The 27,373-nt window shown below is 42.7% G+C and overlaps 1 long non-coding RNA gene across 1 annotated transcript in view; it reads right to left on the bottom strand.

The window, feature by feature from the left end:
- Positions 1 to 8,651: 8,651 nt before the first annotated feature.
- LOC109313563 overlaps positions 8,652 to 27,373 on the bottom strand; it is a 610,519-nt gene continuing 591,797 nt past the window's right edge. Inside the window, exon 5 of the long non-coding RNA XR_002102087.1 lies at positions 8,652 to 8,759. This is a non-coding gene — a long non-coding RNA (uncharacterized LOC109313563). The remainder of the gene's footprint in view (positions 8,760 to 27,373) is intronic.

Raw genomic sequence — 27,373 nt, 5'->3', positions numbered from 1 at the left:
ACAAACCCATGCTGGCTATCCCTCAGGATGTTGGTGTTGGTCAGTCCATTAAGGATGGCCTCTTTAATAAACTTTTCTAAGATCTTCCCCGGGATAGAAGTCAGGCTGATGGGCCTATAGTTAGCTGGATCCACTTTCCTCCCTTTCTTGAAGGTAGGCACCACATTGGCCTTCTTCTAGTCTTCAGGCACTACACCAGAGTGCCAGGAGTTCTCAAAGATCCAAGCCAGGGGCTGGGCTATGATGCTTGCCAGCTCCATGAGCACTCTTGGGTGTAGATTGTCAGGGCCAGCTGACTTGAAGGTATCCAGCCTCTCAAGGTGTTCCTTCATGAGGTCAGCATTTATGGAGGGCAGAGAATCACCCTCACCTGGACTTCCCCATCCCATAGTGGGCATGGGCACCCCTTGGTACTGATGAAAGACTGATGTAAAGTACCTATTTAATAGGTTGGCTTTTTCCTGGGTGTCAGTTGTCCCACCTGGTTGAGCAGGGGTCCAATGTTGCCTTTTCTTTTCATCCGGGTCCCCACATATCTGAAAAAGGACATTTTATTGTCCTTGATACTCGAAGCTAGTTGGAGTTCAGTTGCAGCCTTGCCTTTCCTGGTTTGTTCCCTGCAGGACCGGACCAGTGCAGATTATTCGTCCTTGGAGGTGAATCCCAACCTCCATCCTTTGTAAGCCTTTCTTTTTAGCCTCAGTAGGTCTGCTGGATGCCTGGAGAGCCAGGGGGCTGCTGTGCCCTCTTGCTGCCTTTTCTCTGAGATGGAATTGAGTTAGCTTGTGCATTGAGGATCGCTCCCTTGAGGAGCAACCACTCTTCCTGAACTCCCCTCCCTCGGGGTCGTGGTCCCTTAGGGCCTCACTGAGAAGCCTCCTGAGCTTGTCAAAGTCGGCTTCACTACAGAGATATTTTTTTAAATGTTTGATTTTCCAAATCCACATTTACTTTAATTTAATCTGGTCTTGAATGTATCCATTATTTTTGAAAATCATACTCAGGCTTCGTCTTATGCATCTTCCAAATACAGCTAAATGCTTCTTTAATATACAAGGGATACAAGAGGCCAGCATCTGTCTTACTTAGAAATTACTACTAGAAGGAAACGATGGGGCATTTCTGCTGTATGTCTGGGTTTGAGCTACTGACTGCACATCTGCATAACTACATCAGTTACAAAAATCTGAGTCTACTGATATTCTTCATTGTAAATGTTTTCACTTGGAAAAGTCTGAACCCTTTATGCAGTCACAAGGGTTTGGGTTTCAAATCCTGAAAATTCAGAAAACCTCATGCAGGTTGTTTCTGGTATTAATGAAAGGGCTCACTTATACGCAAGTCAAGAATAAACTATTAAAAAAATTGGCTGCTCCTCTGCAATTATGGAACAACATTGATGAATAATTAGAATTCTATTCTCTATTTATATTCATTTATTTTCTAAAAAAAATAGCTACTTATGTATTCACAGTTTTCTGTTGGGAATAGAGATCTTGCCAGGGTTTATAAAATCTACAAGTAACTAAATCCCTGGATGATGACCAAGTACTTATGACCAAGTAACTAAATCCTTGGACACAGGTGTTGCCGTGGACATAGTCTTTCTGGACTTTAAGAAGGCCTTTGACGCTGTCTCTCACCCCATCCTCATCAGTAAATTAAGTGACTGTGGCATCAATGCCTACACAGTTGGATGGGTAAAAAATTGGCTGATGGGGGGCATTCAGAGAGTAGTGGTGGACGGATTGTACTCAACCTGGCAAGATGTAAGCAGTGAGGTACCACAGGGCTCGGTCCTCAGGCCCACACTGTTTAACATCTTCATCAGCGACTTGGACAAGGGGGTGGAAAGAATGCTGTCTAAGTTTGCTGATGACACCAAGATGTGGAGCGAGGTCGGCACACTTGAAGGGGGAGAGAGACTGCAAATAGATTTATCCAGACTACAAAACTGGACAGATGAGAAAAGGATGGGGTTCAACGTAGATAAATGTAGGGTGCTGCACCTTGGGAGAAGGAATCCACAGCATACAAACAGGCGGGGAAGTTCCACTCTTGAAAGCACAGAGGCAGAACAGGATCTTGGAGTCGTTATTGACTCCAAGATGAACACAAGCCCCCAATGCCAGACCGCAGCCAGCAAGGCCAGCCATACCTTGTCATGCATCCAAAGATGCACCACAAGCCAGTCCAGAGAGGTGATACTCCCCCTGTATGTGACTTTGATTAGGACACAGTTGGAGTACTGCGTCCAGTACTGGGCACTGCACTTCAAAAGGGATGTGGCCAGCCTGGAGAGGGTTCAGAGGAGGGCCACCAGCTTGGTGAGAGGGCAGCAAGACAGGCACTATGAGGAGAAACTGAGGGACCTGAACCTGTTCAGCCTCAGCAAGAGGAGGCTGAGGAGGGACGTGGTGGCTGCCTACAAACTCATCAAGGGAGATCAACAGCAAATAGGTAGAGCCCTTTTCTCCCCAGCACCACCTGGGGTGACGAGGAACAATGGTAATAAGCTGATGGAGAATAGGTTTAGGTTAGAGATCAGAAGGCAATATTTTACAGGTAGGGTGGCCAAAATCTGGAACCAACTTCCCAGGGAAGTGGTCCTCACCCCTACCTTGGGCAAATTCAAGAGGAGGTTGGACAATCACCTGTCTGGGGTCTTGTGAACCCAGCATTCATTCCTGCCTGTGGTAGGGGGTCAGGCTAGATGATCTGTTCAGGTCCCTCTTGACCCTAGCTACTATGAAACTATAAAATGACAATTGTATTATAATTAGAAATAAATTTAGGATATTGTGGCAGAGCACCTTTGATGCCTGCCACCTTAAGGGTGAGAGGAGGTAACAGGGCAACCGGCAAGTATGCCCAGCCCTGACAAAGCGCTCACATGGCCACTGGATGGGTCATGTGATTGGAGGAGAGGACTGAGCAGTCTCCATTTTAGATCAGGCATCAGGGCTGAGCCAACAGTCTGATGCTGGCAGCTAGAACAACAACATCTGGCTGAGCTGCTGCTCAGAACACATCGGAGATAAGGGAAAAACAATGGAGATGGCAGAAGGTTCCTGGGAGCGCAGTAGGGTCCTAAGTCCCAGGAAGAAGGCTGGGGTCTAGAGAGAACAAGACCCAGCCTAGAAGGGGGATTACAACTTGTGGGCCTACACAGAGGCTAGGCAGGTCCTGACTAGATAGGGCAGGGATGAAGCCAAGGGGCTCATGTGAGCCCAGGGGAACTGGGCCCCATCCAACTTTGCTGGGGTGCTAGGTCAGCCTGGCTACTGGTGATGGCTGTATGGTGGGGCCTAGTGCGGGGGACCCCCTCTGGAGTATAGAGATCAGCAGCTGCCACGCTGACTTTCTGATCCCTCGCCTGGTCAATATAAGGGGGACCAGGACCAGGTCTGTCCAGCTAGCAGTCTTGGCCAGGTCTGTTCAGCATGTACAGAGTCTGGGTCACACAGCACCGCGTGGCTGCCAGCTGCGCCTGCAGCCAGGCCACAGCCATACTGGCTGATGCTGCTGGCACCACGGGAGACGGGTTGGGGGGGCCAGGCATGAGGCAGCCCCCACTCAAGCCCCTCTATAAACCTACGCACAGACTGCACATCCCCGTCACTCCTCACACCGCCCCCCCCTCACACCTACCCACACCCATAAACCCCCCCCACCCCCACATCCCTAACTTACCCATGACAGTGCCTGGGTCCTGATACTTGCTGTGCTTATGCTTGCCCTGGCGCACTCAGGGTTCGTGCCCCACATGCTGGGTCAGCAGGAGCACCATAGAGATGCTCTAGCCAGAAACCAGAGCATCTCTCTGGAGGACCGACTCCCAGGTTACCTCAGGGCACAGCTCCCTGACCGTGCCCTGCCCCACTTTTTCCCCACGTGTTTTATTTTGATACCTGGATATCCAGGTAGAAAATGTTGAGTCCGCCCTCTAAATATGCAGCGTGGGGAACATTTTTTTTTGTTTTCAGTGTGCTTCTTGCCACATTTCAAGCTGCTTTGAGACAAGGCGAAAGGCACGTGCGGACTTGTCTGGATGCACCCTCAGTGTTCACATGAATGTTTATCTTGGGGAGAAGGCATGGAGAACTCCCTCCTGGTCCTCCAAGGCTGTGGGCATCAGCTACTTCCAGGTGCAAAACTGATCAATGGCATCTGATCCTGTCAATGCTTATGCACACCCTTATCTTCAATCTTCATCTACACTGACTTTACAGGGTCAGTTTTAATGAAAAAGCTAGCAGGCACAGAAATGTGGGACAGCATTCATAACCAGTTCTTTTCCTTGAGGTTATTGTTTTGCCAAGGAGAAAAGAAACTTCATACGCACAGATAATAAGTAGAAAAATTCTCCAGTTCTCTTTCAAAGATTTTCTATCTCCCGGATAGAATTTATAGGACTTTCCCTGAATTTGTTTCAGTTTGGAGAGTGGACTTATTTCTTCTTCGTTAGGAACCTGGGAGTGAGCCTTCCCCTTGTTGCATGCTTCTTAATTTAATTTTCTCTAGACCAAAGGTGAACCAGCCCTTTTTAAAGTGTGCCCCTCAGCTTAAATATATTATCTAATATTTAGTTTATGTTTGCAAATGAGGTACCAAACTTGGAAAATCTGGCTGAATAGTTACTTTATGCAGTGATAATACAATAGCTTTGGATTAATATTAAATGTCCATCTGGGCACTCCTTTACTGCTGCTATAAATTGAACTAAGCATTTTAATTCTGGGACCATTAATAAATACTCACCAAGCTATTTCTTTTTCCATATCAATGAATTCAATTTTATTTCAACCATACTTTACTTATGGAATATTCCTTCCTATCCACTTGCATCACTTAACACATAGATACACTGCATTTCATTTTCCACCTTTCAGCCCAATTCAGCTAATCTATCAAAATTATACAGTAAAACAGCTGCATCCTTCTGAAGTTTAACTGCTCTTCCTATTTCCGTATCCTCTGCAATATTTATTACCATACATGTTGTAACTTTAACTAAATCAATTATTAAAATAGCGGAGTAATAGTACCAGTACCAAAAGCTGAAGGACAGAGTTTCCCAACACACTGTTATTCTACTAATCACCTTTTTATAATAATCACATAATTAGCTTGTATTAAGAGAACTTACACAAACATTGGTTTGTGAAACTTCATTAGCAACTTTCTTGAAACCCAGATCTATTCAATCTCAGATATGTCTTTTATTCATGCCAAACTCTATTCCATTTTAAAAGGTAATCACTTTTGCTTGACATACCTTTCACAAACCCTTGCTGACTCGCACCTATTATGTTATCATTTCCCTAACATATTCTTATGCCATCCATAAATATAATTCAATTTTTTTCCTAACATACAATAAATGTTACATTTATAGTCCCGTCATTTTCAACCTCTTCCTATAAGTGCTCTTTTTAAAAAACTAACTGAATTGCCTGGTATTCCATTTACTGTCTACTTGTGCATTAAAAGATTCTTTAGAAGTAATAATGGCTCAAGTATTTAATGCTTAATACCAAACATGTTGTGTAAATGTGCCATAGAGAAACCTTAAGCTGGTCCAAATCAAGTCCAATCAGTGGATAGTTAATCAAAGGAAGCCCCAAAATCGTCACTTCAAACCTTCATCCACAGTTACAGAAAACAATATATGAACACCAAGAACATGCTATAACACATCACAGGTGAAAACAGGGAAAACGAGGACAATGCCAATGCCCTGCCACTGCAAAGACTGTGAGGTAGTTGGTTAATACACATTCAGAAGACGCTAGGAAAATATTAACCTTAACACATAACAATGAGTTTCTATACATCACTGTATCCTGATTCATTCTCCTGGTTTTGTTATACAGGATTGTTAATGCTGGTCAAAAGTAAATGATGGATTCCATCTTAACTGCCACAAAAATATATACTTATAGTATACATGTTTGTAAGGCTCATCCTGTCTCAGCTCAATCCTGATTTTCCTAGGCTAAATATGCCATGCCATTTTAGTTTCTTCTCATGAGGCAGGTTCACCATTCCCTTAATCATCCTAGCAGCTCTTCCTCATACCCAATTTCTTCTAAATTTGTCTTTCTTGAACATGGGTGGCCACAATTATACATGGTATTCCAGATGAGGTCTTACCCAGGGCCTTGTAAAATGGCATTAATTTGTCCCTCTGTCTTTGGAAAATACTTCACTCAACATCCTAACGTCATGTTGACCTTTTTACTGTCTACTTGTGCATCAAAAGATCTGCATCTCACTAGTGGCTCAGTTATTCTGTAATTAATTACTGTAATACACTCAGGTTTTTTTGCTTTTCCTCTCATTCAACCATGTGAACACTTTAACATTGAGGACTATTCTAGAAATTAAGAAATGTATTGTTGCAGAGGGTAAAATAGAGTTAAATAACAGTCAACTACTGGCACAAACAGGTCTGGTTGTTTTTCTAAACATCTGTGTAAGTCTAAATTTCTGTTCTTAAATCATATGTCATTTAACTCATGATAATGATTAGCTGTAAAACTTAAGTACTTTCCAAATTCATTTAGTTCTTTATAAGTCAAGGCACATAGCCAATAGGTTTGACATTCTCAATGAATACAGGGAGCAGCTACTCTTTAATATATTAGGAAGTTTAGGACCATTCTCCTTTATATCAATTTCATTATTTTCCTCCATTTTTCTCCCAGCATCATGCTGCAATACTGCCTGTCAAAAAACTAAACACAGAGCAATATGGTTGTCTTGCTGTTATGGATACCAAGGGAGAAATTTCACTGGGACAAAAAACCAGGCCAGTTAGACTTCTTTTTCTTCCCCTTGATTGTTTGTTTGGTGCCATCATTTTTTTTTAGCAAGAACAGTGATGATCTTTAATCATAATCTTCAACCTTTAGTAAAATGTTTGGCTTACAGGAGAAAAGGGAAGTTGATGTTTAACATCTTTTCTAATTGTCTTGTCTAATTCAAAGCAGGTTTTTTTTGGTTGAAATTCATTTGCTAAAAAACTTGGATAAAGATTTTTACTGGAAGACAAACCTTGAGCATTGGAAACTGCAGTTTCATTGAAAGGTTGTAAGAGTACAATATATTCTAAAAGAAAAATTAGAATATGTTCACTTTAGGAACCAGCTACATTTATATAGTGACTTGAAAGATTATTCTGAAGTTCCGTGGTTAAATAGTGATAAAAAGACTTTGCATCTGAATCAACTTTATTGCAGATGGGCTTCTTTTTCTCATAGAAAAATATCAGATATCAAAATCTCAATCTCAAAACATTATTTATTTGTTATGCATATTAAGATAATATTAATGGACTGCAATTCTGCTTATAAATTAATCTAAGACAAGGTACTATAAATGAAGATTGCGAGGCTTAAGAAAGGAATACGGGTAAGTTAGTGGAGGTCAATGTGCTGCAAACCAGTGAAGTTACCAGCTTCCAGAAAAGAATGGCCTAAGACAATCAATCACAGTTACTTTCTCTCTCACATTACTTTATAATAAAGCAAAAAGGAAGTACATTACTAAAAACTACCCACAAGGTTGTTTCACCTTATATGTTACAAGTAATGTAAAAACACGCTTTAACTTACAAGTAGCAATTTTTAGCGAGCATTCCTGATTTCTGTTCCCTAATCAGGCAGCCGCATGGCTGTGGACACGCAAGTCAATGAGTAACAGAATAACTAAACCCAGATTGGTTATTTCTCTTTTTCACTTGCAGTCTTTCTTCTCCCATTTGAGGACGGTGGGAAAGTATGACGACCCTTCTTTCTGGGCATCCCATATGTTTTGTTCATTCATTTTTTAAATATCACAGTAATTCTTGCAAGAATACCTCTGTGTGATTGTCACTGGTACTGACAGCAGGTGCAGTGCTGAACTGCAGTGTGTCCAGGCAGTTTATACCCATTTGCTTACAGTTTTCACTCACCACTAAAACAGAGTCTAGCCCTGGATAACAGCAAACTCTCTCATACTTCTTAATGCCTAAAGGTCTCAAGAGAAAACTATCTATCTATCTATCGATCTATCTATTGATCTATCTATCTATCTCCTTACTGTTCCATAATTCAAACGAATACGCACGTTTGATTTTCAGCTCTACTAAGCCCCATCAGTGTCCATAGGGTTGAACCTTTGTAAGGGTTCAGCCCAAAATGTTTCCTTTTCACACCAAATATATTAAAATTCCAGGAGAGATTGCAGTGAAAATTAATGCCACAGACTCATGCTAGCTTCAGTGCTACTCTATTGCATCTTCCTTCTCCAAGCCTCATGGGAGGGCTCACTTTAAGTACATACGCATTTAAGTTGATTCCATTCACAGAGATTACTGTGGATAACTTCCACTGTTACCAGAGGAAAGTACTTGCAAAAACACATGGGTCAGGTCTGCCCATCTCTCTTGATACAGCTCAGCTATATATTGCAATCAATTAACACAGTGCATTGCTATTCAAAAAACAGTTCCTTTGGAGCAGAGTTCTCATGACCCAAGAGGATCAGGGCCACCTCATGTTTCCATACTGCTAAATATTAGGGGGAAGGGTCCTACCTATGGAGAAGGTTGAGAATCCTGCTTTACAGAATTTATAGGGAAGTATAAAAGTACCTCACTCAGTTTACTTGGTTCAGGCCCCTCTCTTCTTTTAAGGCTGATTTACAGTCATTCAGCACAGATCTGATACGTTCAGCAGTGTTTCTTTCAGTGGTGCTGTTCCTGCAGGATTCTGAAAATATAAAGGGAAATGTGTGATCTTGGGGTTTAACATATAGTTAACTTTATTATATATTCAGCGTAGTTTGATATTTGTGTGCTTGCTGAATGGACTGGTAATGACAGATTCAAAATGCCCTGGTGATATTTTTTTTTCTTGCTTCTAAGGAACTATCTATAAATTATGATGATTCAGGGCCACTAGGTCCAAAATGACTTGCCTCTATCTGATGAGATAACAAAAGAATTCCACTTAAAAGAACCAATAGAGGGAACCATTATAGATTAAGAGATCCATCACACATCCGTAGAAGGAAGTGGTAAGCATACATCATACTGCATAAATGTCAGTAGTCAGGCTAATACATCACAAACAAAGCTTCTGGCTTTATAATACATCACAAGCAAAGCTTCTGGGCTTAACAAAAGTCTGAGTCAACAACTGGATGCCGGCTTATGACTTTAAACATGAACATCCATATATTATATGCACACAAACAGAAGGAAGCCACAAGACCTGAAGTCCAGTGGTCCTAATCTCTTTGTGGTTTAGCTTATTTGCTGTAAAACTGGCCTCCAGGGAATAACCCCATATGATACGTTTCCTTGCTGCAGAAAATTAAAAGGGAGAGGGCTTGGCTGAAGCGCACTGTAGTCAGGCTATTCTTAGCCACTATTAAGATAGAGCATCTGTGGACTGTCAGAGAAGGCAAAGAAAATAAAGGTGGCTTGAAGCCACCTTTCCCTATACCTCCCACTGCTTCTGCACTAAGCAGAAAAATGAAGCTTCAGTGAAGTGGGGCCAAGCACCTTACCTGCACACAGAAAGAGTGAGCAAGCGATCAAAAGACAGCAACGGCACTTAAAGTCAAGAACTTTAGCACCAACCCTCCAGGATACCTCGTTCCTCAGAATCATCATTTTCCTTATAACTATCTGTTCTTTTGTTATGGGTAGCACTCGGCTGCATTTCAAATAAGGAAGGGTGTGAATCGACTTCTAGTCTTTGAACGTGCAAAGTTACCCATTTTCTCGGGATAATTAAATACTGTATGACTAAGAGGGCACAATAGAGAGTGCAATACAGATGGTAGAGTGCACTGTATCTCACTCTCTCACTCCTTTGAGCATACTGTGAAAGCCTATTTTTAACTAAACAGGGCAAGAGCCAAGAAAGGAAGTACAGATAAATATATAACCTAGAAGGGATGGAACCCAAGTTCACTTTTTTTCTCTTAATATTGAACGAGCATGCCTATTGCACTTCTTAGCAATTCTATGTATTTGTTTAAATTATACAAATGAAAAATATCTGCTTGCTGTCCCTTTTCTGCATTTAGGCTAGACTGCTTTGGATTCTGGCAGACAGTTCTTTGTACATGTGAGGGCAGCTGGCAAGCTAAAAAGAATTTCAATTTTAGTTACCAGACGAGTTAAACTTCACTCGCTGAGAGGATCCGTTACACATGATCAGGCCCATTACACTTCAGTAGAAGTCAGTGACACATGTACTTGCAAGCCAGCAGAGAAATAACTGTGATGAAGATTGATAGAAGGAAGCTTGGCTTCTATTTACATGAAAGAAAATAGGTTTAGGGCTTGGCCTTGCCCTCCACTACCTTGGCCCGTGGAGAACAATACAGGTTTTTACATGGGAAAGTTTTCTATTCAGTTTTTGTGTCTTTGTATTCTGTAAGACAAACATCCCCAAGATATTCAGAATAAGGCAAATTTGGGGAATGCGAGGCAACTCTGAAAACAACATGCATGGGTAAGAATAAAAACAGTTTTCTGCTCCTAACAGGTAAAGTCTGCAAGTCACCAACAGTCAGGCCAACAAAGCTAAAGGACAATTGAAGCAGGAAAGACACTAGCAGAAAAAAAGTGGCACCTGTTTAATGTATGCAGGCTTCCAACATGATGGTTATCAATGGTGAAATGAATACTGGAGTTCTCCACCCTCCACCGCATAATCCCCCACATCTCAAATTTAGGAGAATGAATTTGAAAGTCCCAAGCAGAGCCCACAAAAATACTATATAGGAAAAAAGGGGTGAGCCTGAACTACAAAGTGCACCATCTTGGTGGTTTTAAGATACTCGACGAAGGCAACTCAAGGAAGAAAAGGACAAATATTTTCTTCAGGGAAGAAATACATATTTTATATACATCTGTCACATCTCAGAATTATGACTACGATCCAAACGTTGCAAGGTCCTTCTGTGAAGGCAGTCTTCCCCTGTAATATTTAGCGTGACAATCTAAAATAGAGCTTGGCAGTCTACCTCTCTTTGACAGGTATGACAGCAGAGACGAGCAAACCTAAAAGATTCCAATATTAAACTCCAGTCTAAAATAAGTGTTAGAAAATTATGCATTTCTGCTCTGTTACATATAACGAATGCTCATTAAAAATGAATACAGGGTTTGTTTTGTTAGAAACAAAAACACGATTCTGACATAAATGATGGTAAAAAGCTAACTATATATATTTTCTCTTTGTCATTTTGGAAACATTTGGGAGTTTGATCCCGAGCCTCATTTGTATCACACTTACTCCAGTGGTGTCAATCCCTTTGATGTCAGTGGAGTCGCTTCTAGTTTGCTTTCAGTTTAACTAGTATAACTGAGATGAGGATTGGGCCCTAACTGTTACTGATATGATAAAACATGCTGTACTGAATACTGGGCAGCCTGTTTCCATGACTGAAGGGGCCTAGGAGGCAAATAAGGGAAGATTTGTTCTGCAATTATGAACAGGTTGGTTATTTTTCCTTTCCCTCTCCAGTACCCGCATGGACCAAATTATCTGAGTATGTCAAATCATTTAAAGCAGCATTTTGCAAAATTTGGGATGTGTCCTGGGGAGTAAGGGGGTATAAAAGTTTCTGGGGGGAGGATATCAGAGGCACTTCAGCAGCAGGGGGAATCAGTGGGAATTTAGTTGTGGGTGAATGCCAGCAGCATCTGAAGCCGTCAACTTCATTGCCGGGGTGGTGTAATCACCCAAGGTTGGGGAAATGCTGCTTGAAAGCATTTATCCTTACAGTGCCTTGAAAAGTGAGGAAGTGCGGTCCCTGTATTACAAATAGGAAACTGTGGCAGAGATTGGCTAAGTGCTTTCCCCAAGGTTACAGAGCCTGGGGCAGAGTGGGGATTTCTCCCAAGTCCTAAGCATTTGGGCAGTCCAACTCTGTCGCTCGGTTTAGAGACAAACACCAAGAGCATGGATAGTGCAGGAGCTAGGACCGGTATGGAAAAGATGAAAAAAAACAAAGCCAAACACAAAAACTTGCTTAAGGGGAAAAGAAACTTACATCCATCAGATAAGTCAAATGTGAATAAATATCTTGAAATCTAATTTTTATTTCTGCGACAAGCTATACAGCACATAATTTGGACTAAACGAACTATGATGCACCTCCGCTTGAACCTGAAAGGTACATGTTATTATTATTAGAAATGCCTGGTTAATCCTCACTTGAATCACTCGTAAGGATTTTTAATAAAGACATCTCATGTGACTAAAAGATGGGCAGATCGGAATCTGAGGAAGTTCAAGGTTGAGAAATGTAAGGTGCTGCACTTCGGGATGAGCAACCCCCAACACACCTAGAGCCTTGGCGGCACCGAACTGACAAATACAACAAGCAAGAGGGATCTGGGGGTAATAATACATCACAGTATGAATCTGAGCCGGCAGTGCGATGCTGTAGCCAGTAGGGCAGATAATACTCTGGCGTGCATCGATCGATACAGCTCCAGCAAAACCGAGGAGACGATTCTTCCACTTTACTCAGCACAAGTCAGACTGCAGCTGGAGTACTGTTCTGGGCACTGCACTTTAACATGGACATGAACAAGGTTTGGACAGCCCAAAGAAGACCCATATGATAACAGCTTTACACAGCAAGCCATACAAGGAAAGGCTATGGTATCTGGGACTCTTCAGCCTGAGGAAAAGGAGGCTGAGAGGGGACCTGGTAGCAGCTTATTGCTACACTAGGGGAGTACACCAAGGGCTCAGTGAACAACTGTTCACCAGGGCACCCGAGGGGAAAACGAGGAGTAATGGCCACAAATTCCTTGAAGATCAGTTCAGGCTCAACATTTGGAAAAACTTTGTCACGGTCAGGGTGTCCAGACTGTGGAATAAGCTCCCTCTGGAGGTGGTGCAATTGCCTACCCTGCAAATCTTCAAGAGGAGACTGGATGGTCACCTTGCTGGGGCCACCTGAATGCAGATGCTTGGTGCAGGTGACCGGACCCAATGATCTTCCAAGGTCCCTTCCGGCCTTACAAGCTATGAAAACAAGTGAACAGACCAAGATGCTTCTTCTTCACCATTTTATAGCTGATAAGAACCTGCATGACAGCCTGCTACTTAGCTAATCACAGCGTGCTCTAGTATACCTCTGTACAGATGGCCTAACCTGCAAAATGCAGGCAGAGTTTTCTTCCCTTTCATTGTTCCAAGATACTCAGGAGTGGTATTTAAGCCTGGGATCATGTCTACTTCATAAAACAATTGCTGTCTCTTCCCTGGGATTCAATCACACACACAAAGAATTGCTGATGAGTTTTTTTTATCATACTTCTGGAGAGGGAAATAAAAGACTTAAAAAAAAAGAAAGAAAAAGAAAACAATACGTGTCTTCAGGAAAGGGATAAAATGTTTTATATAGCACTTTCCTTTAGAACAGGAACAATATGTTTCTCAAGGAAGATAAGTTTTATTGCTTTTCTTGCAGAGGGTGATAATTTCCAAACCCCATAAAATTGTTGATATTATTCAAATAAATCAAATAATATTGATTCAACAGCCTGGCACCCTAGGACAGATTGGCCCTTCCATCAGAAAAAGCTGTAGTAAGGTGCAAGCACACTTCCAGGGTTTTCCTTTTGTAAGGTGGGCAGGGAAAACCCCTCTAGCATTTGGGAGGGGGCCCAACTTCCCACTTAGATGGAAAAGAGAGCCTTCCAATCTGTCCCAGAAGGAGCTCCTTGACCCATATGCCCATACGGGTCCAGTTCTCCCCATGTGCTCCATCTCACCTCCTGCTTTCTCCCAGAACCATTCTTCTTGCCCAGCCAGTCTTTGGCACTGTCAGCTGTTCCTTATTCAGCCTCAGACCCCTTCTGCATTATTTTCCTTTCCTTCCTTTTTTTCATCATTGCCCCTCTCTCACCTAGCTCACAGGCTTCCATGCCAATCCCAAATCCAAATTTTTCTCCCTCCCCTAAATCACTTTCATTCTCCATCTTCCCTCACTGGATTCCTTTCCATAATCTACTCCTGCAGTTCTGTTTTGCGTTCCCTTGGGATTTCAACTCGCCATCTTCCTCCTCCTCAATGCAATGAGATCTCTGAGGGGGCAGGGCAGAGAAGATCCTTGCTCCCATTCCAGTGTGCAGACCCAGTCCAACCTGCACAAGCCGAGTGCAGTTTTGACAGTGGTCCATGTGGGGGGCTGGGGTGGTGTGGATGCTATGGCACACTGTTGACAGCCCAGAGCAGAAGTGCCAACAGTGTGGACTGTCAGATTCCAACAAATCTGCAAATTTTTCTAAATACCTTGTCACAGGGACACAAAAAAGGAAAGGAAAGTGGTTCAGGTGGCATCTGGTCAGCACTTGGAGCTCTGAGGGCTCAAGCATGCTCAGTGAGGATGAACTCTTTGGAGATAGTGGTTAAATGCCAACAAGTCCTTACTGAGCATGTGTGAACAAATACTTGAACAAGCTAATAATTTTGCCAGATCTGAATGGATTTTCATGAGAATGGTAAAATTAAAACATCCTTGACATAAACACAAATGTATCCTCTTCCAAACTCATCAGTCCTTATTTCAAAATATGGGAGTGACAGAGCTGTTCTAAGAAAAGGGGGCTCAAGGATTTTTAATGTGGCCCCAACAGTGTAATTTTCAGTATCTTTCTTCTCAGAAACAGCCGAACCTTTTCACCTGGAGAAAAAAAAAGGCAGCTGCTCGGACATGGAAAATTTTAGCCGACGTGGCTCAAGTTTGGCAATGTGAGCACCTGAAAACAGGGGCTTATCCAACAGGACAACTCTACCTATCGAAATATTTCATCATGAAATCTAACTGAACTTGCACTCTCATATGGATCGTGACCAACTGTTGTTTTCACAAATAACCTATATCCCCAGAAAGTTTCAGCCTGGTAATGCACTGATTTATTGTATTATTTTAAATTGCCACATTACTACTAAAAGGGATATGGTTGAATCTCAGCCTACATAGACATTTGTATGCTATATCACAACCATATTATATACCGTAAGCTGGTTTTTGGAGTTCTTTAGGATTGGAGTTGTCCGGCATTTTCTGAAATTACTGGGAGTTGTATAGCTAAATCCTGGCAAAACTCCTTGAAAACTTACAGGTAAGTATTTTATATATTCTGTCATTTGTATTTATATATGCATATCCTTAGTTTCTCAGTAGATCTGCTTTGTGTTCAAATAAGTATGCACTCTGCACATCAATCTGATCCTTTACTATCAAAATTTCACAGGCAGAAGCTGGGTTTTGAACAGGTGCATCAAATGTGATCATGGAAAATAACTTTCAGATAACCGCATCAGATAGAGGGCTGCATTTTGCACTCACGAACACCAGGATAAATCCAGAGTGTGACTTCAGTGGAGTTAGCATGGCTTTACAGTAGTGTAACTGAGTATGGAAAGCCACCCAGACTGTTTGCTATACCTTATCTGACAACAGCAGGGGGAAAAAACAACCATGAATAGAATACATTTGGTTTTATTTTGTTTCTGATACACTGCCTCTCACCTCTAGGACATTTAGAATGAGTTACTATCTGTGAAGGAATCACCTACCTATAACACGTGAGAGAGAGAGATATAAATAACGTGATACAACATGGTCAATGACATCAGCAACACATATGATGGACACCGTTCAGAAATGTGACAATCTTAATTAGAGAAAATGGTAGTGTAAGATGTTGCAATTGTGATGGTCCAGAAATTTTGCTAAAGACAAGGATTTCATAAGTGAGATCTTTTATGGGACCAACTGTACAGCTAGGATAGAGTTAGGCAAGCTTTTGAATGCAGACTTCATCTGATGAAGAAAGTGAGCTGACGAAGAATGTCTTATGTTTGAAAGCCTAACTCTATCCCAAGTACACAGCTGGTCCAATAACAGATCTCACCCTAAGAAATCCTTGCCTCTCTTATTCTAGACTAGGCATTTGAACAAGGCTTCTCTAGCTTCATGAAAAGAGCAGTGCACTAGGGACCTGGGATAAATGGGTATTCCTCTAGTCTCAGCCACTGTCCTTCACTTTTCCATGCTTCCTTCTCCTCATCTATAAAATACTTGAGATATTTTAGGTAGGAGGCTAGAAGTCAGGGGAGGAAATGAGGGGAGACCTCTGGGGGAATTTTTCTTCTAGGTATTGTTGGTTATGGGAGAAGGTGCCTGTAGAGGATTGGGGCAGTAATAGGAAGCCTTGGTATTAAAACTCAGATGATCCATAGGTTCTTTAATCTATCTTGTTCTACATTAAATGTTTTGCTATTGAAACAGGGGCTTTGCCATTGATTTAAAATGGTGAGACATTCAGCCTTCACCCCAAACAGAGCCTGTATACAGAGCTGAGTCTGAATCTGAAAAGTATGGCTTGTCTCACGTCTATTCTAGTCTATTACTAGAACTGTTTTAAGGCTAGAAAATATAGAAAATTCAGGAACTAATTATTCTGCTTTCACATACACCAAGGGCTTAGTGGAAGTATTCTTACAGGGAAGCTGAAGCAGACCTCTTTTCAAAGATGTCTGGAGTTTACTACAACAGTCATCTCCTTTTTAAGTGCAGTAAAACCAAGTTACCTGAACACTTTCCCCTATATCACTGGTTAGCTCTCACCTGTAGTTGTTTCTGGAACAACCTTATTTTCTTAAAAATTTTCTTTGTGCAGCAGGTCTATCAAATTAAAACCTCTATTTATTTTTCAGAGCTGACTTCACACAAATGTTTTCAATAGCCACTATGTCTAAGTAGTCTTGAGTACAGACTGTCAAAAAGCTGGAGGCAGAATTGATTAAATCTACGCAGCTTTCTTATACAACTGCTATAGAAACTTCTTAATGAATTGGACCTATATACTACTAGGAATTACAAATGTGCAGGCCTTGGCATAAGTGGGACGGCACAGCCGTAAAGTGAGCAGAGAATTCTTTCCCTTCAAAGGAAGAAACATGTAACCAATTTTGACGAGTAGATTGAGGGATGGATGCTTAGATGGCATATCAAAGGCAAGGCTCCTTGGGTAGAAGTGATATCTTTTTTTTAAACCAACTGAGTAGTTGGAACAAAGTTTTTTGCAAGCTTTTGGGCACAAGTACCCTTCAAGTACTAGGCATAGGGAGACCGCTGTTGTTCTGAGATCTCCATATTTAGCTTTTCATTCACCAGATAGGCAGACCCCACTGTGAATGAGCTGGCTCCCAGGGGTGGCTAGAAAACCACCAGGAGGCTCGTAACCCTTACCCCGCTCCAGCCCTAGGGTGCCCTCCCCTTTTCACTGCTGGGCCTTTGATGTCCATGCCAATGCCTCACAAATGTCAGTGTACCATCACTCATGTGACACGTGCCCCACAAAGCCACCAGGCCACCTCTTGTTGGGGCTTTGGCCTTCTTGGCTTCTGCTTCTCTACTTTAAGTGGTTCTTTAGCCAAGGCTGGACCTGGCTTCTGGGCCCTCCAGGGCCTTTATCTCTGCTCTGCTTGGGCTCCTGGGCCCTGGTCTCTGCCCCCTCTCAGGGTGCTGGGCCCCGGCCCCCAGTCTCTGCTCTGTTCTGGCAATAAGATTACTTTTGTGCCAGAGCCCACCCTGTGTCTTGGCCCTGGGAGGCTCAGCACACCTGTGTGCCCCCAGACACTATTGGGACCGCCGCCAGCTCCTTAAGTGTCCCAAACCCAAGCCACTGGTTAAAACGCAAACCAAAACGCGAGCCCTTTGGTTATAACTAACTCTCATCCCTATGGTTGCATGGCTCAATTTCTAAGCCTGCTGGCTCTTTACAGCCTTTGCCAACTATACCGGCTCCACTCCCCGGCCAGCCCTCAGCCGTCTATTTGCGGCTCCCTGGCGTAGTAGGTTCAGTCCATCATCAGCCGGCAGCTCCCCGCAGAGCTCCCTTCTCCTCAGCTTCCAGGGCTTAAACCTGGAAATGGGAAACTTCTGGGCTAAACCTTGACTTTTTGAGTCTCTCCCTGGGTCACTGGACCCTCTGCTTCCACTTGTCATCACTGTTTGTACAAGACAGAGGGATCTTATTTAGACCCCTTTCCCCATCAAGTCTGTTCACAGGGCTGGATGAGCCCCCAGGCCCTGGGCTCCTTCCCCTTTCTCAGTAATGGGGCAGGGGCCCTGTTACATCCACTTACCAAAGTCTCTTATGTTTCCTTCCTTTCAATGGATATCACGTGTGATCTGGCAAGACAAGTTGTTACCTGATTGCTAAATTACTTTATTTTTACATGACAATTAATGCACATGAATTTATTACCAGAAGAGAACAATACAAGGATGCTGAGTAAAGTCATGCCTTTTCTCTTAGTTTATGTAATTCATGCTTTTTGCTGTAGAAAAGACATCACAGAGAAAAGTCCATTTTCTAATAGGTTTGGGAATACAATCAAAGAATAAATAATAAACACGCAGCACTTATATAGCACTTGATGTTTTTTCAAAGCACTGAACAAACATTAAATATTTAACCTATGAAGTAGGTAACTATTATTAGGGAAACCAAGACAAAGAGAGGTTACATAACTGCCAGAGACAACAAGTCAAACTGGGAGCTGAGCTAGAATTGCAAATCATGTTTCTCAGGCCCAGTTTTGTGCTTAGTCCATCAGTGCAATTCCAGCAGAGACATGGGGAGAGACCACCTCTGCTCACACCGGCTAAAGCTGAGCTGCAGTCTCCCTGCCCAATGTGTCCCTCACCCTCCGTCCGTCAGTCCCTTCCCTTTCTACTTTCTTTGTCAGCATGCCCTTGAGAGTCACGTGACCTCACTGCATCTTGAAGATGCTGAGCCTGTTGTCATCCTTTGCTTCTGGTTGATTAAGCATTTACACATCTGGGCAGGAGCAGCCACTGCTCCCCGCTTCTGCCTGCACCACATCTTTGCTCCCCTTCATTTCTCCTCTCGTTTTCCCACACTTGCCTCTTTTCCATAACAGTTTCTTTTTCTCCTTCATTTCAAACCTGAAAATTATATTTTAAAACAACTTCTGTGTTTTTCTTTTTCTGTTTCTTCTTATTTTATGACAACATACTTAGAATGACACCCGCCTCCCAATATAGCATAGTCTCTGCCCTCCCTTAATGACCAAATCTTACATTACAATTCACCTAATGCAATTTTTTTAAAGAAGCCTTTGAACCCATTGAAACCAAGGGATATTTCTCCATTACCTTCAATGCAGGAAAGAGCAGCCTCCCATACTTCTGCACCCAATTTGGTTCTTTCTCGATACAATCCAGACCTGAGAACTCTTGAGTTCCTAACCCTTCCTATGGAGGAGCTGTAAATAGCTCTACGTTTTCACCATCACTCTCCACGGCCTTTCCAAGATTTCTTCTCTTCAACACAAATATTCTTTCCTCAGATCAGAAACACTATTTTTTTCTTTCTTATTAATATAATCTAAAATGCATATCTTCATAACAAACATGTTGCTGCCATACCTGTTTACTTTTCCATGAGCATACCTGTCCACGTACCACGCAGAAAACTCTGCTGACCCTGGAAAACTCCATTAAGTTACAGTGAACCCCACAGGTAAAAATCAAGGGCAGACTTCTAGGCTTCAGTGATGCTGGAAGCCACCGTGGAGTAGTTTATGGCAGATGTAGCTTAGTAACAGATAACATTATAGTATAGCTTCACTGTCTTTCATTGTATGTATCCATGGCAATTAATATCACAACTGTCAAATGAAATTGGCCTGGATAAATCATTTTTACCCAATCAATAATCATAGTTGCATGCTCAGGAAGCTGCAGCTATTCAGTAAATCCTATTCAAACTTCTGTTGCCAAAGATTTTAGAGAGAGTCTTGAAAATCTGTTACAGGCTTTGGGCCTAACTCTTATGTTCAAGCAGCAAACACACTTATGGGCATGAGATGCCTCACTGAATATGAATGGCCTACTCATATGAATATAACCATTTGGGTGTTTTCATTGGATCTGGCATTTAAGCAGTCCTAATACAGTAGCAATGTTAAAAAAAACCCATGAACACAATACAACAGAGCCGCTGAAGGTATTCACCTGCTTAAAAAAAGTTCACTTTATCAAAATAACAGATGTCAAAAGATCCATCCATGTTCTGTTATGTATATAGGTCTCGCACACCTTGCTCCTTCAATCTGCACAATTTGAAGGAGCAAGGTGAAGGAGCAATTTGTACAATTTGCTCCTTCTTCTCGACTATACCTCCGGAGTCTCAAAAGCTGAAATATGTCTTTGAAGTCAGGTCACAAAGGACACAGGGTAGAAAAATGGGCACAGAAAACAAAGCAGTTCTGCACACCAATGCGTGGCTCCAGGACTGTGGTGACAGCAATCACAGAGTGGGGCCTGGGAGATAAGACTCTCTCAGCCCCCAATCCACAATTGCAATCTCAGAGCTGGGGCTGGGAGCTGCCTGCTGTTGCTTTGGGGAACATTGTCCCCACCTGGGGGGCAGAGCCCACCGCAGCAGCCGGCAGCTCCCAGGGGCAGGGAGCAATCTCCTGCCCTCTGCTGCCCAGCTGAGTGGGAACAAATTTGCTCCTGATTGTCTGTCTACACGTGCTGTACTGTGCAGTAATTACTTGAGAGTAAATCTGCTACTTGTACTTACAGGTAGCAAATTTACTCACCATTAGAGCAAATTACTGTGCAGCAAGTGTCTGCATGTGTAGATGGTGACACTTACTGTGCAGTAATTTGCTCTAATCTCAAGTAAAGCATTTTGTGTAGACATGCCTCATGTCCTTTGTCCCACTTCCTTCATACACTTTTGCAGCTTTCTTTCCCCATCTTTTGCTGCATACCCTTACCCCATTCTCTTTCAGCACCTGTGGCCAACTATATGTGTCTAAAGATGGTGCCACAACATACATACAACACCCTATCCATACCAGCTGTTTATGGGGACGTTCTACCAGTAGAAGATAAGGTGCAAATTTATACTAATATATTTATGCTTCCTTGTACAGATGCTTATTCTGGAGAGTTTCCACATAAGCAGTTAATCTGGTTTAACTATAACACTAAGTGGTCATTTTTGCCCAGATAGGAACATATCCAAAACCTGGTACCTCAGCACTTTTCATAGTTTTTAAGTTTCCTTCTGAAAAACGGCTCTCATTCCAATTTTGGTACTTGCAGTTAGGACTCTCACAGTGTAGCTGCTTTAAAATCTTGCTGATTTAGTGTAGAGCAGAGGGGCTGATAGGAAAACACCGGCTGAAGGAGCAGAAGCTCAGCTCACAACAGTTAGAGAACTTCACTTGGACTTTTAATGCTGTTAGGGTTCTCATTAAAGAACTTGCTTAACTTTTCAATACTTCACTACTTAAACCAACATAACTCACAGACAAACACTATGGGGATATGGAAGGATGCAATCACATAGAATTACCATTTTTTTTATTCAACAGCACTATTAATGCAGCAAAAGTGGGTAATTTAGGGGGGCTGCAACTATATTTGAGTTAGAACATTCAGAGAGAGGAGTAAACAGCTTGCTTAAATATCCTTGAGTGCTTCTGAATATTGCTACTATTTATCCAACTTTAGACAAGATGTCTTTTAGTAGAGAGAGTCCCTAAACCAAAACCTTGAGTCTGAATGCCTATACACTTGGAGATTAGGAAGACAAGTCGAATATTACAGACAGAAAATCTATGAATTTTACAAAATATTTCTAGGCTTAAACAGGGACAAACACCCTGATTTCAAGCAAATCCTGAGTTAACTTTTAGACTAATGTCTTGATTTGTAATCTGGTGTTAGAGCCCATGTGTCAAACTTTACTTTTTATGTCTTAATTCTGGGAAGGCTGGTTTAAATAGAACAAAAGCTAAACTGAAATTTTACTTACCATTAATATAAAAATGGTAGAATTCCCCTTCACTGCCAATCACTATGTTGCTGATATAAATAATTGCTTCCATACATAATTCATAATGTTAGATTTAAAACTGAACAATTTGGTATCAAAAGACATCGACCCAATCATGTTTTTTTCCCTGGGCTTTTAGTAATAACTCACTTTATCTTGATGAAAGTTCACACACTTTCAGCAGAAAGGATAAATAATCTCAGCTAAATTCAGTACTTATGCAACACAGCTGAAACAATCTCACTTGTCTGTGTTCAGTTTGTCAAGTGAGTTGATTGGTGAAAGCATAAAGGTTGAGGAGGAAGACAGCCCTAGGATTAGATTATTGATCCTGACCTCATGCTATACACCACTAAGGAAGCCACTGCGCCAGTTTGAGTACCACACCAGACTTCAACTAATCCACCTTGAGAACTAGTGGGCAGATTGTGATTTTTTTTAATACTAATTACTCAGCTCTTTCAAGTGATCTGCAGATGTCTCTCTAGAGCAGAAAATCTTTGCCCTCTTCAACCAGCTATCACCTCCTTGGAAAATTACTGGCAACAGAATCATCTGTCTCTTTCTGTTGAGTAGGTCTATTTATAATTACAGACTCATGGCCTTTGGTGGATGAAATATTCATGTACACTCAATTGTCACACTGCACTTACGGCATAGTAAAATGCAAACATTATCATATTAAAAGCAGTTCAGGCATGCTTCATGCCAACTTAATAAAAATGTAATTTTACATATTGTTTAGGAGCATTCATGTAACAACTCTTACCCAGGACTACCAAAATATGTTTATTAGACAATTTGGATAATTATTTTAAATAAAGGGGGTCTAGATTGGACATATAATTCTAACCAAATATTGATAAAGCATTTATTTAATGATTACCTGTCCTATGTGGGGTGGTACTTTTTCTGTTTAATTGGTTCTCAAAGCCAGGGGGAACAAAATGTAGCCTATAGGCTGGTTCTGGCCCACCAAGTGATTTTACCTGGCCCATGGCAGGTCCCTTGGTCCTATCCAGTCCAGACGTGCGAGCCAGCCTGGGATGTGGTGCATGCGGCAGGTCCCAGCACCCCCAGGCACTCAGTGGGGCTGGGATGGTGGCCAAACTCAACTTCCCAGCAGCCCGGGCTGTGGTGCTGCTTCCAGCTGCCACTGCCAGTGTTGCCGCTGCTGTTGGACCTGTCTCTGCTGCCACACAACCACCATTTGGATGCCAGAAGGCATAGGTGGGAAGGGTCTCCAGGGAGACTGGCCTGGGACCCCTGCAGACAGGGCATGCTCTGCTGGAAGATGGAATGGAGCCATGGGTGGGTGGGGAGTGGTGTCCAGGAGTGGGACAGGCAGGTGAGGCCAGGGCCAGGATTGCAGGGTGATAACAGTGTGTGGCCAGGGCCAGAAGAGAGCTGCAATTCGCTCCCTGCATGATGGATTATGACCGACTCGACCTTGCCCCTGCTGCCCCCCCGGCACAGGCATGGATGGGCAGGCCCAGTATAGCGTAGCTGCAGAATGGCACCCAGCAGCCTAACCTGATCGTGGTCTGTTGGGGCCACTGTGTGCTGCTGGGCTGTCCGGTCTGCAGTCATGCTGTACTTGTGCTGTTTGTGCATGCCCATGCTGGGGCAGTGCCAGTGGGGGCTGGGTTATGGGTGTGTGCTCTTTCCCCCTCCTGGGTTGGGCTGGTCACACAGGGAGTGAATCACTGCTCTGCCCTGGCCTCAGCCCTGGCCCCTGACCCACCAGATTAGGCTGCCGGTACCACTCTGCGACTAGGCTGTACTAGGTCTGCCTGTGCATACCTGTGCTAGCAGTGGGGGGTGGGGTGGGGGGGAGACAGGTCACTGGCATTCCTGTGTCACTGTCCCACAATCCTGGCCCTGGCTTTGCCCACCTGTCCCTCTCCCATCCTCTGGCTGAGTGCACCCTGCCCAAAGGGGTCCCAGGCCAGTCTAGTAATCTACCATTTAGGGAGTTTTGGTCAGCTGTTGCAGAAGCAGGGGCAGTGCTGACCTGACCTGCAACAGCTCACAAAAACTCCCTAAGTGGTCCTCCCACCCAAATAATTGCTTCCCCCTGCTCAAAGCCTTGTGTCTGTTTTTTTCTGCTATGTTATGTGCTTAAAACATATAAGTAGAGCTATTAAGCATTTATATAATAGAATATAATTGGGTAATTGGGTATTATTTAGGTGATGTCTGTAAAGAAAATTTAGACTGGAAATTGGGTGAAGGAGCTGAAATCCCTTTAGGAGATTTGGATATTTTCAACATCAAAAGTCACTGCTTTAAAACCATTGAGGACACAGACACAAGTGACAATTTTCTCCTGATCTGGCCCCAGACAACACTCTACTGCCATGACTAAACAGAAGTGCACAGCTGCAGACTACTTTAAAAGGGTCCAATCCTGCAAAAATCTGAACTCTGATTACATGGGGGTTCAGATGTACATGCTCCAAAATGGAGTGTGTTCTGTAAATTGTGTCTGCTGAATTCCCAGCCTGCCACTGTTTTCAGAACGGAGGCAGGGAAAGGGAACAGAGGCAGTTTGGTTTTGCTCTGGGTCTTGGTTTGGATCTTTCCAGCTAGCACTGTAGGGTGGAGCAGGCGGACTCAAACCCCACAAGGTAGGTGGGGGTAGGCTCCAATTCACCCGCCCCACCTGCCAATGTTGGCTTGGGAACGCCCGGAACAAACTCCCTCTGCTCCCTTCCCCCCTCTCCTATTCTGAAAAAGTATTCAGGCTGAGAGAAGCTGGACTCTCCAACTCCCAGACCCAACAGTAAACTTCTGCTGGGTCTGGGGGGATCAGTGCAACTCATAGCGCTTCCTGCAAAGTGCTAGACATTGCAACAGGGAGCTGCTCTGCTGTCTATACCCAGAATTATTAGGTAAACTAGTACCCCCTACTTTTGTTCTGTTCCTGTGATGAATCCAGGCCTCTTATCCCAAAATAAATATTTTCAATCAAAACTGTTTGGCGAATTTGTCACAAATTAACAAATAGTTTGGAGTCAGTCAAAACATCTTTGATTCATGGATTATTTGCTGGGACAAAAGGGGCCCAGCTCTCAGTGTTTTGAGTTTAGTGTATACTTCAGTAGGCAAATTCTGCTCTCAGTAGTATAAATGTAAACCCACTGTAGCTCTAGTGACACTTACGGAGTTAGCATAAATTGACATGGATATAAATGGGTGGGTCAGATTGCCTCTCAGGCAGAGAAATGCATGAGAGTTTCCACATATGGGGTGGGGGGGAAACCCCTTTCTCTTTAATTCGTTTCCTCTGTGATGTTCCACTGCGGGGAGGAAGGTGAGATTTTGTTCTGTCAGTAAAGCAGGGAGGTTGATCCAAGAAACCTAATACAGTTACAAGGCCTCCTCACTGACTCATGTCCCTGGGACTCTTGATGGCTTCTGTCAGTTGACCTCCAGTACAGCTGCTCTGACAAGGCTTCCCTGTAGGGTTGGAGGGAAGGAACAATATACATCTATTCTCTGTCATGTAAAGCCCTTTCCTACTCCATTTTCCACGGCGCATGCGGAACTGCTGAGCCTTCCACGGAAGGACAGAAAGGCTGCTGAGTCTTCCATGGAACTAAACAAAGGCAGCTGGTTCCTGCTTCTTTGTAAGCAGATATTTGCATACAGAGACATTCATGGGGTGGGAAATCATAGCACTATTGCCTCCCTGGGCTGAGTAATATAATTAGCAACTCCCACAGGCTGGAGTGCATTTACCGATGTTCTCACACCCTTTGGATAATAATGATGTTCCAATAGGTAATATATTGGCAGGGGGGAGGAGAAAGTGGTTGTTAAACAATAATGCTGAGAGTACTTCAGCTTAATGGATACTTTCTGGATTAGTTACAGTTATGTACAATAGAACTGCTCTAATTTTCAGTAGTCAGGACTTCCTATCATTCAGAAACAAAAAGTCCATTATCCCCATGTTACAAAAATGTAATAGAAGGGTACAGCAGCGAGAACGTATTACTAAAACTTCATTATCTAACAAAGTACATTACAAGGTAACATTTATGAGTATAGTATCTTACTAAATAACTACAGCTAAATTAAGCACTTTAAAATTATTTGTTCTTTTCCTTGCAAAACACAGTAATCTGCCGTAAGCCCCCTAGAGAGGGTTAATAACTGATAATGCCATACAGCGGTTTCTTTATATAAAAAGAAAATGTTTAAAAAGAAAATGTTTACTACAATTGATAAGGGGACTCTAAGGGTTTCAGCAAGACCTTGCATAATGCTGTAGAATCTCTTCAAGACCACTGTAATATATGCTGTATATAGTACTACGGTATTGACTGAACAACTTTTCAGCCACTTAAAAGAAATTACAACACTTAATCAATAGAGTAAAATTATGTTTGTTATAAAATCCTAACAGCAAGGCCTTTTTACTAGAGCCACATATTATGTTTATTTCAAATAAATGAGGGAAAAACTATATTTATCCTCTGCTATTTGAGATTATAGACAAGAAGCAGTGACATAGTCAACATAAAAACTTACTCTTAAAAAACATAAAGAGACGCTCAGAGGATTTTAACTTTTATAACTGGGGTGAAAATCAAACGTGGTAATTTGATAGGTGAGAATATCAGTGTTTGTCTGTGTGTGTGTGTGTGTGGGCACAGACGCATACATTTGGGTAACATTTAGTTAATATATATTTATTGGTACAATCACACTTAGCTTGTTTTCAATGCAATTAGAATTCAACCTGTGTTCTATTTTTGTCAAAACAATTATACATACTTTACTGATTAGCAGCATTCTGTCATTTACCATAAAATCATCAGACCAGCAAACAAAAAGATTAAAGAATGTAACTGAAGCTTACAAATTCTTTGTTTGTTTATGTTGTCGAACATGTTCAGTGCATACACTTGAGCAGCAGGAACACAATGGAAGTTTAGTGACATACTTGCTGTAATAACATTGATTTAGGCCTACGTGATGTGACTAAGACCACAGAGACAGCCTGTGTCTGATCCTGGATTAAAAGGCAGTTTACCTTGTTCTCTGTGTTTGATGCTCTAAACAATTGCCTGATTGTATTGAGCTACTGTTCCAGTAGCCAGAGGACTTCTGGGGTACAGATAGAAGTGCAATTCCCCGCTGTAACTGAGAATGTTTGCAGAAAGTGTTCTGAGTTACAGCGACCCCCCAGACCAAACAGAAGTTCACTGATCGTTCCAAAGGAGGAAGAGAATCTAGCTGCTGCCTGCGAGCCTGCAGCCAGTTTCCCCTAACAATGGCCCCTCCTTTATCCTTGCTTGCCCCTGTTTACTGAATGGGAGAGGGGAAAGGGAGCTCGTTCTAGGGGTTCCTCAGCCAGTGCTGGGGGGGGAGCATGAATTGGAGCACCCCCCAAGGTGGGGGAACTTGAATTCACCCACCGTACCCTATAGACGGGGC

The sequence above is a fragment of the Crocodylus porosus genome, unplaced genomic scaffold (genome assembly GCF_001723895.1).
Source record: "Crocodylus porosus isolate Cpor-Errol unplaced genomic scaffold, CroPor_comp1, whole genome shotgun sequence".
NCBI lineage: Eukaryota > Metazoa > Chordata > Crocodylia > Crocodylidae > Crocodylus > Crocodylus porosus.
The sequence above is the reverse complement of the archived record's forward strand: the minus strand, read 5'-3'. Positions and strand labels throughout refer to the sequence as shown.